The following is a 13,582-nucleotide window of genomic DNA, read 5'->3' on the forward strand; positions in this document are numbered from 1 at the left end:
ACACTCGGTACGCAGGCGTCTTCCTATTCTAAAGAAGCTTTAATGTACAGCATAGCAAATAAATCATCTGGGAGATAAAGCAGGCATTGCTTTCTCCCTTCTGTCAGCGAAAACCGAAAGTAAATCACACACAAATAAACATTCCCGTATGTGAACAAACCACACCTCTCAGTAGGCAGGACGATACACAGAGCTGTTTAACCCTGTAAGTTCTGATTCTCCTCACAACCTTTTATTCATAAAAGCCCAGGAGACCTTATCAAAGGCCTTATCCACATATCTATGAACATTAAAGCCGCTTGCCTATCATTCCTGATCTCCAGATATTCTATTAAATTGATTATATTCCTTATGTTATCTTTCATCTGGTGGCCAGGAAGAAAGCTGGCTTGGTCTTGGTGAATTAAATCCTTTAAAATAACTTTCATACAATTTGCCAAAATACTGGCAAATAGTTTGTAATCATTATTTAATAAAGAGATTGGCTTGTAATTTTTAACTGACAGTAAGTCTGTATCTTGTTTTGGAATCAATGTAATATATGCCTCTTTCCAAGGTTCTGGCAATTTCCCTGTACTTAATATTCCATTGATTACACCCTTAAGTGGTTGTGCCAGAAAATCTTGTAATGTCGATTGCTGGGTAAAATAGAATCCGGCCCCACCCCCTCGCTCCGTCCTCTATTGTTGCATAATGTACAACTTTGACCTGAACCCCCCCCCAAAAAAATCGGGCTTTCAACTTTGACCTGAACCTCAAAACACGGGAGTAGATCACTGCTAGTTTTTAATTCTGTAAGTAGATCGCAGTCTCTTGGAAGCTGGCCACCCCGATCTATTTGAAGCCTTTTTTTATCATTCATCTGTAAAATCCTGTCCTTTGCTGCTCTCAAATTAAAAACCACAGGCAATCACTGGCATGCCCTGTCAGGGTAAGCCACCGATACTACACCCGCATATATGGTGAACGGCGATAGCCAGTTATCGAAGCTGCTCTCCATGTCCGGAGCCTTCTCTTTTTTACAGCAAAAAGCCGGTTAGACCCAAGGGTAAAGGTGGAGGCCGGGGAAAGCAGGGAGAATAGATCAATAAAATCCCCATTAAGAATACGTTCGTGTAACTTTTTCCTAAGCCAGATCCCCGGGGACTGGTCAGTGCACTTGAAGTTGGACTCACGGACCCTACCTCTAGTATCCATCCCTTCCTCACCACATGGTGCCGTAGCGCCATTGGCACAGCAATGGCACCGATTTCTACGCTTCCAAATCCATTTCGGAAGCCCAGGGGATTTGGGGGTGGTCACCCAATACCCTTTGCAATGCCCCTCAGATTCATGACTGGATGAATCGGACGTACCTGAAAAGTCCGGTGAGTCTGAAGAATACCTCTTGTACTTTACACTGTGCTTCCTTTACCTCAATCTCCTCTTCCTGTGGGTGGGCCCTGTGTGAGTCAGGGCTGGAGGAACTGTCAGAATAGCTAAAAACACGCAACCTGTCCTTGCGTCTCCTCCCCTCCCCGTGAACGACGGTGAGGGGAACGAGATCTCACCAAACGTGCCTCTGCATGTGCCAATTGTTGCTTCAAGTGTGAGATCATCGCATCCCTGACATCCTTCCCACTTGACTGGTATGCGGAGCCATTAGGAGTAAAATAATCAGGGGAACCAGAAGGTTGGGAACTATCCCGATGCCGGGGACAGTCAGCCACCTGTTTAGCTGCCCTGCGCCTCTTGCCAGCTCCAGAAGTGGAGGGGCCGCCAAACAAGGCACCCTTGCCCTTGGCTGCTGCGTGAGGGACAGGTGCGGCTTTCCTGCCTGTGGACAGGGCTCTTTTCTTTTTATTATTTGCCTCCTGCATGGCTTGGCTGGGGGCACACCGGCTGTGCTCTTACATGTGTATGGGAGCAAAATATCTCCCTGTGCAGCTGGGGCAGTGGGGGACATGATGGCATAAACCTGCGTGCTAACTACCCTGTGACTACCAGCTACCTAGTTGTGTGAAAGAAAAATGTATTGTAAATGCTGAGCTATACTGTGAGTACTAGAGCTGACTTACGAAGGGACTAAGAAGGCAAAACAACAGTAGGAAACTAAGCTGACAGCCTAAATAGACAGAATCAGCAAACCTCGCTGCGTACACACACCCTATGAGAAAGCTATCACCATCAGATCACATAGCATGTCCATGGCTACAGCCTGCACCAAAAAAATCACGCACCCACTGTTGCCTGGGGCTGCAGTGGTGCAAAAACGGGGTTACAAAGCACAGATCCACATGGATAATCAGGATTTTTTCATTGGGTCACCCCAAATTCACCATCAAATCACATAGCATGTCCATGGCTACAGCCTGCACAAAAACACACACGCATCCACTGTTTTGTGGGACTGCAATGGCGCAAAAATGTGGTTACAAAGCACGGATCCACATGGATTCTCAGGATTTATGCATTGGGCTCCCCCAAACTCACCGTCAAATCACATGTCTGGGGGGCCACCAGGTGGCGCATTGGAAGATGGCCGACAATAACATCTCTCCAACCCATACGAGGTAATTAAGAGGCTGCCATGGGAAGTATGCAGTCTTCCTACCCCCCCAAGGAGATGGGGGGGCTGCCTTGCCAGCGGTGTCCACAACGCACCCCCGGATTCGAGAGAAGGGGGTGCCGGTCACTTGGCACGAGCCCTCGATGAGGTCGGCTCTTCCTGACACCGGTTCCAATCAGCGCGTGCTGGTTCGCTTTAGCTCGGAATTATAATTGGAAACGTGATTGGAATGAAGCTAAAGCACATACATCAAGCAACGTTCGGGAGATAAGACTGCTGATTAATGGATCTCTGTGACCGGAGTGACGGATGGATAAGTAAATCAACTGATGAACCACCATTAAGAGACTGGTACGTTTGGAATGTAAAAGAAGGGGGGGTGGAGGAAAAAACTTTTCTTTTCTTTGCATTACGTGATATTAATAACCCTCCACCCCAGAAAGAAGATCGTTGCGTTTTATTAACCACAAGCAGGAATTCAAGAACTGTGTGGAGTGGATTATAGTTAAAGAGGTGATTGGTAAACAACGAGAATGGAGGAAAATTTTATGACACAGCTTAAAATGGTGTCTCACTAAGACAGGCTTGCCTGAGAAAGAAAGACAGGGGGAGGAGAATCAGGACCATTGGAATGAGAATGATTGAAATGTGATCTTAACCTGACAGAGCCCTCCTGATATACTTGGCAAGCCTGAGAAAATTAAAGGACAGACCGAAGATTAATTTTTTATGGAAGCGTGGAATGGCGGCTGTCCCTGAGTGATATGATCTTTGGAGAGTACAAAACCCACACAGAGGATGCCTGTCTCTAATCCGCTTGTGAAGATTATCAGAGATCGCAAAGAAAGGAATATATGATGATAACAAGAAGGTGAAGAAAGTAATAAAGGACTATCTGGATTGAACTGGATAGAACTGTTTAATTAAAGCAGCAATATAAGTGATGTTTGGACTCGTTCGGAGCTTGGTGTATGGGTACCCCCCCAAAAAATTAAAATTTGGCTGTATAATTTGGAACTAATGTGATTTGGATAATGTGATGTGATTGGCCTGTTAATAAAAATTATTAAAACAAAAAACAAAAAAACAAATCACATGTCTGTGGCCACAGCATTAACCACAAAAACCATACATCCACTGTTTCATTCAGAATATTTTTTTTCTTGTTTTCCTCCTCTAAAAACTAGGTGCGTCTTATGGAGCGACAAATATGGTAATTCTTTTCTTTACCCTCAATTCTTTATCTAGTAAATTTATTTCCACTTGTAATAATTTTAATTCCTCTAGGCATTGCTCTTCCTCTCTTTTCCTTATCTTCAATTGAAAAAAATAAAAATAAAATAAAATCCAGTTGTATTTACCCCCATTCACCACTAGGTGTCCTTTCCTCCCTCCTCACGTATCCATTTTTACTCCTTTCTGCCTCTCTTTGTTTTGGCTATCTTCCTTCCGTCAAGGTGAGTTCCCACAGCAAAACTCTTAATATAGCTTCTTTGACTTCTTCTTAACCTTTAATTCATCAGGCAGAGGAGAGAAAATCAAGGAGGAGAGGAGAAAGCCCAAAAAGAAAAAGCCCAAAAGCCATAAGGAAAAAGGAAATACCAAAGTTATTAATCTTCAGCTTCTTCTAAAGCTTAATCCATCACTAGGGTAATACCAATCATAGAGAGGGGGGAAAGGTACAAAAGATAAATCCCACAGTGGCTTGGCTTCCTCTGAGAGTTAACAAAAATGGGGGGGGAGGCAAGGGGAGCGTACAGAGGGGAACAAAACCTCCACAGAAAGGTAAAGTGATGTCCAAACAAACAAAAGTTTATCTTCTTCGACTACTTCCAGAGTCTAATCCTAAAGTCTCTTCATGCTACTCCCTTCCCCTTCCATTGACCCCCCTCACTCAATTCCCAATAATGGGGGGGGGGGGGAACCAGACGAGAAAGAGACAAATGACACGCACGTCAAAAATAAAATGTTTTTCAAGTTAGCTTTCAAGTCCAAGCACACAGATTTTGCCTTGGTCTTTAAAATTTTGAATGTGTTGAATCCATTTTTTAAATGTCTGCTTTCAGAGTGCAAAATAGAAAAAAAAAAGTCAGCAGAGTCTGTCATTAGTTGACCACGGCATATAATAAAGCAAATTAAAAAGACAATCCACTTGGAGTCAGAATCAGGAAGATTTCAGTCCCCAACTCAAAGCAAGGGGGGTTAAAGACCCCCCCCCCATAAATCCACTGTATTTAAAATTCTCTTTATTACTGGATCAAATCCAAAATACAGTCCATTGTCGAACAGCATCGTGAAAACACGTCCACTCTCCTCAAAAGCGAAAGTAGAGAGAGAACAAAGGCTGGAGGCTCTCGGATATGACGCAGAAGTTCCCCCCTCCCAACAGTAGGCAGGGCGTACACTCTGAGCTGTTTAACCCTGTAAGCTCAGGTTCTCCTCACACCCCCTCTCGCCCTGCGCTACTGTGGGGAAAGTATGTACAGAACTTACCCCCAACTCCAAACCATCACAAAACTCCCCATGACGCTGGAAGCTTAAAGGTTTGGTAAATCCATCGGCCAAGTTACTGTGACTGGCACAGTACTTCAGCCGTATCAAACCTGACTGAACACTCTGACACACATTTTGGAAACATATGTCCAGATGCTTGGTTCTGGCCTTAAATTGCGCAGATTCAGCCAATTTCAAACAAGGTTGATTGTCCTCCCAAACCGTGATGGGCAAGCTACAATCCCCATAGATCTCTTGCACCAAGCATCTATAGAACTCTAGTTCCTGGCACAAATCTGACAGTGCACTGAATTCAGCCTCAGTAGAAGACAGCGCAATGAGACTTTGCTTCCGGGACTTCCACCCAATTAGTGACTTCCCAAACTTTACCACCAACCCAGACACAGACTTGTGGTCCTGCGAATTCGCCCAGTCACTGTCCGCATAGCATGTGAGCTTCGCCTCACCTTCAGCTGGCAGCTTAAGACAGAAGTCTTTGGTATGCTGCAGGTAGCGCAGTACCCGCTTGATACCGTGCCAAGCACTCACACTGGGCTTTGACGCTTCCCTACTTAGCAGGTTGGTAGCAAAGGCAATGTCTGGTCTGCTCCATTGGGACAGATACAACAGACTACCTAGAGCTGACTGAAAGAGCTCAGCATTCTCAAACTCGGCACTTTCTGCTTGCTGGATCTCTTTCACGAAGTTCGTCTCCATGGGTGTCCGAACTCCTGCACAATCGGACATTCTGAACTTCTCAAGCAACTGCTCAATCTTGCCTTTCTGACTGAGCAAGAAGCTACCATCCTCAGTTCTCGCTATCTGGACACCTAGGTAGATCTTTACTGCACCCAGGTTCTTGAGCTGAAACCGTTTCCCAAGCTCTTTGACAAACTTCTGCACCTGTTTGTCTGCCTTTCCAACATGGATGATGTCATCAACGTAAAATAACACCAGTTCCTGTGAGTCTCCTGATCCTCTAAGGAACAGGCAACTGTCAGCAAGACTCTTCCTGAAACCTAGCTTCTTCAAAGCATCATTCAGGCACAAGTTCCAATTCCTGGCCGACTGCAAACCGGAAGTCCGCATCACAATTTTTATGTTGGGTTTGCTTAGATTGCTGATGCGACTTCTAGTAGAAACAGAAAGTTGTGTTGGAGGACTCACGAGGCCTTGGATGTGAACTCCAAGGCCCTGCCAGGCCTCCGACACGACTTCCAATAGAAACCAGGAGTTGCGTTGCAAGTCTTGTAAGGCCTCCAAAGTCCTGGAAGCGCCGCTGCAGTGTGCGGACGTAACGTGACATCATGACGTCACATTACATTGAGTGCACCATTGGGCACTCATAAGCTTGGGCCCAAGTTGGCGCCCTACTCCTCTCACATTTAATTTTATGTTAGGAGGGGTTTTCTCTCTCTCTCAAAAAGCATTCAGTCACAGGAGTTCAGTCTGAAGCGGTACAGCTGCAGATACTCTTTTACCACTAGGATTGAATCTTCATGTCTTTAATTTGAATTACTTTTATTTTCATTTTAAGATAACCCAAGGTCAGGTGCTGCTACAAATAACACCTGTGGTGTTGTTTTGTCCACTCAGTACTTGGTTCCAGATACTATACTAAAAGAGTGTCTGGACCCAGAAACTTTAGAATCTTTAGGGCTTATCAAGCAGTCTCAGCAGTTAAATCAGAAATCTGTGAAAATCAAGACAAAAGTTTTGTAAGTACAAAATATGTTCCAGTTGTGTGTTTTTAAGTTATGTCCAAATGTTTTTTTCTATCTTATCAAATTGTAAAGCCTGTGTCTGGGATCCAAACAGCCGCTTTTTGTGGTGAGTGGGTGGGGACCTATTATTGATTTTTTAGTGTGTTTTTTTCAAATATAAAGCAGTGAAGTGATACAAAAGAAAAAGAAAAAACAGCCACTTGCACATATCTAAGGCCCTTTAAAATACAGTATTCACTGAGGAGAGGTCAATTTCTTCTTCAAGCTGCATTGTCTTGGACCTATTAAATGCTTATACAGTCGTACCTTGGTTGTCGAATGCCTTGCGACTCAAACGTTTTGGCTGCTGAATGCCGCAAACCCGGAAGTGAGTGTTCCGGTTTGCGAGCATTCTTTGGAACCCGAATGTCCGATGTGGCTTCCGTGGCTTCCAGTTGAGTGCAGGAAGCTCCTGCAGCCAATCAGAAGCCGTGCCTTAGTTTTCGAATGTTTTTGGAAGTCGAATGGACTTCCGGAACAGATTCCGTTCAAACACCAAGGTATGGCTGTATAGAGAGATTCACCAGCCTTCAGTAGTGGCTTTGTGTGTGGTGTTTGAGAGAGTGAAAAAGCACTATTGTGTGTACAGAACATACACAAAACTTTGGATCTGAATCTTTGGTCATCTTTGAAATGAAAGTAGCTAATGATTATAACTGTGTTCCTCAAACTTGGTTCTCCAGCTGTTGTTGGACTACAATTCGCATCATCCCTAGCTAGCAGGACCAGTGGTCAGGGATGATGGGAATTATAGTTCAACAACAGCTGGAGACCCAAGTTTGAGAAACACTGGATTATAGAAATGCCTTGTCGTCTAAAGGTATTTTTATATAAAGGAGAAAAATCTAGATTCTGTTAAAAGCTTTGATAAATACATTAGGGGTTTTTGGTTTGCTTGTTTAAAAAAATACGCTTACAAATATTTCACTTTTTATTTTGGAATGACAACGTTTGGACATAACACTAATCCAAGAAGTATGGTTTCATTAACCATACTATGCACAAAATATAATAAACCTGTTTCACACCAGTTATTGTTGTTGTTATTAAATTTCTATCACACCCTCCCTCTCAGAGGAGCCCAAGGAACTTTAGCAGTAAAACAAAACATGGAATGGCTGACTTAGTGTTGTGTCTGAACCAGTGCTTGTTGTTTCTCTCCAAACTACACTCAGGAACAAACCACAGACACTGGATTGGATAGAATGCTGAGCCAGCCATTCCTTGGTTTGTTTCACTGCTAAAGTAAGGAAGGAGCAATGTAAGAGCACTCAAGCTGTATGCATAAGCATGCAGATTCTGCACAGTACAGTTAAACCAGGAGTGGGAATCTTTGGCCTTCCTGATGTTACTGAACTACAACCTACATCAGCCTTAGCAAGCATGGTCAATCACCAGGGATGGTGAGAATTGTAGTTCAGCAACATACGTAGGGCCAAATATTCCACACACATGGGTTAAGCAGATAAAATAAGCCACTACTTAAATGAATTTAGTTTCACATTTATGGAAGTATAATACGAAAAGTTCAAGTGGAACAGACTCACTTGGAAGGTGGTGCACTCTCCTTCCTTGGAGGTTTTTAAGCAGAGGATGAATGGCCATCTGTCATAGGTGCTTTAGTTGACATTCCTGCATTGCAGGGGGTTGAACTAGATGACCCGCAGGGTCCCTTACAATTCTATGATTCTATGACTGCAAAGATTATCATTTAGTCATTTGAATGTAAAAAGCTAGCAATTACTTTTTATAGATACTTATTATCAACAAATAAATTTTATATGCAGAGTTTAAGAAATGATTGGAATAAAGAATTGGAATGTTTATTATTACCTAGACAGTGGGAAAATGTATTGGCTTCAGTATCAGACATATCAATAGATCTTAAACTAAGACTCATATAACAGAAAATACAATTTAGAATCATTTGTTTTTTTTTTATAATAAATTTTTATTAGTTTTCCATAAATAAAGAATAAACAAAACAAAAACATAGACATAAACAAACAAAAACATGACTTCCCCATACCACCCCTTTTCTGCATTCTTGTTTCAAGATTTTTCAGCAACCCTCTGATCATAACTTAAATATATTTCATGTATTTAACTTCAGTTAGTTATTAATACAACTGTAGTTCTTTATCTCTTATAACTCTGAGCCCCTAGTTTTCCAAATTAGAACAGTTTTTAAGATAAACTTTAAATTTGTTCCAATCTTCATCCACCGCCTCTTTCCCCCGGTCTCGAATTCTGCCAGTCATCTCTGCCAGTCCCATATAGTCGATCACCTTCGTCTGCCATTCTTCCAACGTGGGTAAATCTTGCGTCTTCCAATACTTTGCTAAAAGAATTCTTGCTGCTGTGGTGGCGTACATAAAAAATGTCCTATCCTTCTTTGGCACCATTTGGCCCACCATACCCAAGAGAAAGGCCTCTGGTTTTTTAACAAACGTTCTCTTCAGAACTTTTTTTATTTCATTATAGATCATTTCCCAGAAAGCCTTAATCTTCGGGCAGGTCCACCAAAGGTGATAGAAGGTTCCCTCCGTTTCACTGCACTTCCAACACTTGTTATTGGGCAAATGATAGATCTTTGCTAACTTAGCAGGAGTCATGTACCACCTGTAGATCATTTTCATAATGTTTTCTTTTAAGGCATTGCATGCCGTAAATTTAACACCAGTGGTCCATAACTGCTCCCAGTCTGCAAATTCAATGTCATGCCCAATGTCCTGTGCCCATTTAATCATATTAGATTTCACCATTTCATCTTGAGTATTCCATTTCAACAGCAAGTTGTACATTCTTGACAAATTTTTAGTATTGGGTTCTAACAGTTCTGTTTCTAATTTTGACTTCTCCACCTGGAAGCCTTTCTTTCTGTCCTGTTTAAATACTTCATTTATCTGTCGATAATGTAACCAATCTCTCACCTTAAATTTCAGTTTCTCAAAACTCTGCAATTTTACATTTTCACCATCTTGTTCTATAATTTCACAATATTTAGGCCAATTAGAACCCATATTCAATTTTTTCACCTCTTTTGCTTCCATTGGTGACAACCACCTGGGGGTTTTACTTTCAAACAGGTCTTTATACTTAATCCAAACATTATACAGAGCTTTCCTTACCATATGGTTCTTAAAACCTTTATGCAATTTTACCTTGTCATACCATATATATGCATGCCAACCAAATCTGTTGTCAAATCCTTCAAGGTCCAAAATGTCTGTATTCTCGAGGAGCAGCCAATCTTTCAACCAGCAAAACGCTGCTGATTCATAGTAGAGTCTTAAGTCCGGCAGGGCAAAACCCCCTCTATCTTTCGCATCTGTTAATGTCTTAAATTTTATTCTTGGCTTTTTGCCCTGCCAAACAAATTTCGATATGTCTTTCTGCCACCTCTTGAAACAGTCCATCTTGTCTATTATTTGTAATGTCTGAAACAGAAATAACATTCTAGGCAATACATTCATTTTGATAACAGCAATTCTGCCTAACAAGGAAAGTTTCAGCCTTGACCATATGTCTAAATCTTTCTTAACTTCTGTCCAACATTTATCATAATTGTCTTTAAAAAGATTCACATTTTTCGATGTCAAATTCACCCCCAGGTACTTCACTTTTTTTGCTATCTCCAAACCTGTTTCATTCTGGAATGTCTCTTTTTCTTCATTTGTTAGGTTTTTTTCCAATACTTTAGTTTTTTGTTTGTTCAGCTTAAATCCTGCAACTTGACCAAATATCTCGATCAGTTCTAAAACTCTTTTTGTACTAGTGATTGGCTGTTGCAAAGTCAAAACTAGGTCATCTGCAAATGCCCTTAATTTATACTCTTTCACTCCGACCTGAATTCCTTTAACCAACTGGTCCTTTCTAATCATATTTAACAAAACCTCCAGAACTAGTATGAAAAGTAGGGGGGAAATAGGACATCCCTGTCGTGTTCCTTTCTCTATGGCTATCTCTTCCGTTACCACATTGTTCACAATTAGCTTTGCCTTCTGCTCAGAGTAAATTGCACCTATACCATTTTCAAAACCTTGGCCTACCCCCATCCCTTGGAGATTCTTTTTCATAAAACTCCAACAAATATTGTCAAAGGCTTTCTCCGCGTCCACAAAAATCAAAACCGCTTTTCTGTTAATGTTCATTTCCAACAGTTCCACAATGTCTATTATGTTCCTCACATTGTCAGACATGTGTCTACCCGGGAGAAAGCCAGATTGATCCTTATGAATCTCACCTGTCAATACTTTCTTTAGTCTTTTTGCTAAAATGTCTGCAAAAATTTTGTAATCCACATTTAATAATGATATCGGGCGGTAGTTCTTAACCTGGTTCTTTTCAGTCTCGGTCTTTGGTATAAGTGAGATAAAAGCCTCTTTCCACGTTTCAGGTGCCTTTTTCCCCTCCAATATTTCATTGCAAACTTCTTTTAGTGGTTGCACTAAACCTTCTCTCAAAGCTTTATAATATCTAGCCGTCAGTCCGTCTGGTCCTGGAGACTTTCCCAGTTGTGCCTTTTGTATGGCCTCCTCTATTTCCTGTTCTGTTATTTTCTCATTCAAAATCAACTTGCCCTGTTCTGGAATTTTCGGTAGTCCATAATTTTTAAGAAATTCTTCTATTTCTTGTTCATTTACTGGCCCTTGTGTGTATAATTTCCTAAAAAAACTTTGGAAACAGTTACTTATCTCATTTGGCTTATGAACATTCTTTCCCTCTATCTCCAAACAAGTAACTGTGTTCAATTTTTGTCTCTTTTTCAATTGCCATGCAAGGAGCTTCCCACACTTGTCTGCAGACTCAAAAGTCCTTTGTCTCATTTGTTTAATTTTCCATTCTATCTCTTGATTTGTCAGTTCCATATATTGTGTCTGATAATATTTTATTTCTCTCAAAATTTCTTGAGACTTTGGTTTTGACCTCAGTTTCTTTTCTCCTTCCTTCATTTTTTCTAAAATTCTTTCTTTCCTTTCATTTTGCTTTTTCCTCTTGATTGAATTCTGTTGTATCAGGAAGCCTCTCATCACGGCTTTACTTGCGTCCCAAATTGTTCTTTTTTCCACATCTGTTCTCAAATTTATCTCGAAGTAATCTTTCAATGTCTTTAGGGCCTTTATACAAAATTGTTCATCTCTAAATAGGGAGTCATTCATTCTCCATCTAAAGGATCCAGTTGTTGTCATTTTCATTTCCATCTTTACAGCATTATGGTCGGAGCAGGTTTTTGGGCAGATTTCTACTTTTTTAATCTTTGTAGCCATCACACTAGATACCCAGATTTGGTCGATTCTCGTCCATGTCATTTTAGATTCCGAGAAAAAAGTTCCCTCTCTCTCGAGAGGATTCTTTGTTCTCCAAATATCAATCAAGTCCATATTTTCCGTCATCTCGAAGAAAGTCTTTGGTAATCTTCCTTCTTTAGATATTGTCTGTCTTTGTGCCTTGTCCATGTTTGTAGAAACCACTCCATTCATGTCCCCCATCATTATTATTTTGCAGTCGAGATAATCTAGTAAGGTCTCATGCAACTTCTTAAAAAATTCTGCCTTCCCATCATTTGGTGCATATACTCCAATTATCAAATATTTTTCCCCCTGGATCTGTACTTCAATTGCCAGGTATCTTCCTTCTTCATCCTTAAATTTTAACTTTGGGTCCAATTTTTCCTTTGCATAAATCACTACTCCTCTCTTTTTTACTTTATCAGAAGATATAAATTCTTGTCCCAGTCTTTTGTTCACCAACAATTTCCTGTGTGCTCTAGTTATGTGAGTTTCCTGTAGACATATCAGATCCAGTTGTTCCTTTTTCAAAATGTGGAAAACCTGTCGTTTTTTCCTGGGATGGTTCAAACCGTTGCAATTCCAGCTTAGAAGCTGCAGAGACATTTTGTTTGTTAGATGTTTGATCCTCCGACTGCTCCAAGTTTTTCTTCCTCTTCAGTTGGCAGTTGTGGTAGTCCAAATGATAGATTTGCAATGTCTGTTAGCCCTCCTCCTTCTGGTGTTAATCCTTGCCCTTCTTTTGCCGGATCCACCGTACCTTTCTGTAGGTCCTCTAGGTTTCTCTCCAAAAAGTACTCTTTCTCCTGTACTGTTCTTATTCTTACTTTCTTCCCTTTGTAGTTGAAGGACAACCCCTGTGGGAATTCCCACCTGAAGGGTATGAAGTTCTTCCTCAGCAAATTGGCAAGATCTCTATAAAAGGTCCTCACTTCCAAGATGTATTTAGGGATGTCTTTAAAGATTTGGACTTGAATGTTTCCAATCACCAAAGCTTTTTGATAATGAAGGTTCAGTATCTTGTCTCTTTCCTCTTTGGTTCTAAAGGTGATCAGACAATCCCTTGACTTCTTGCTTTGCTTTCTACCAAGTCTGAAAGCAGTTGTTATCCCCACTTCGTCTTCCTCCAGATCTTCTTGCCAATTTTCCAGAATTGCCTCTGTGAGAAATTCCGCCAGATTGTCCTCTTCTTTCTCTGGAACCTGTCTAAATTTCAGATTTCGTTCTTTCCGTTGTAATTCCAGTAAGGAGAGGGCCGCTTCATGCTCATTCACCTTTTTCTCAATCGGCACAAGTCTTTCCTGTGTCTCACCTGCGACAGATTTTGCACTCTCTGCAATTTTCCTTGTTTCTGAAGATTCCTGAATCAGTCTATTTATAGATTCTGTATTTGTTGCCACTGATGTGGTATTCAAATCCAATCTTGCTGTAAGTTCTGTCAATTTCTTTGAATTTTCTGCTGATTGCTTTGTTAAGGCCTCAAGGGA

Source organism: Podarcis muralis, chromosome W (assembly GCF_964188315.1).
Source record: "Podarcis muralis chromosome W, rPodMur119.hap1.1, whole genome shotgun sequence".
NCBI classification, from domain to species: Eukaryota; Metazoa; Chordata; class Lepidosauria; order Squamata; family Lacertidae; genus Podarcis; species Podarcis muralis.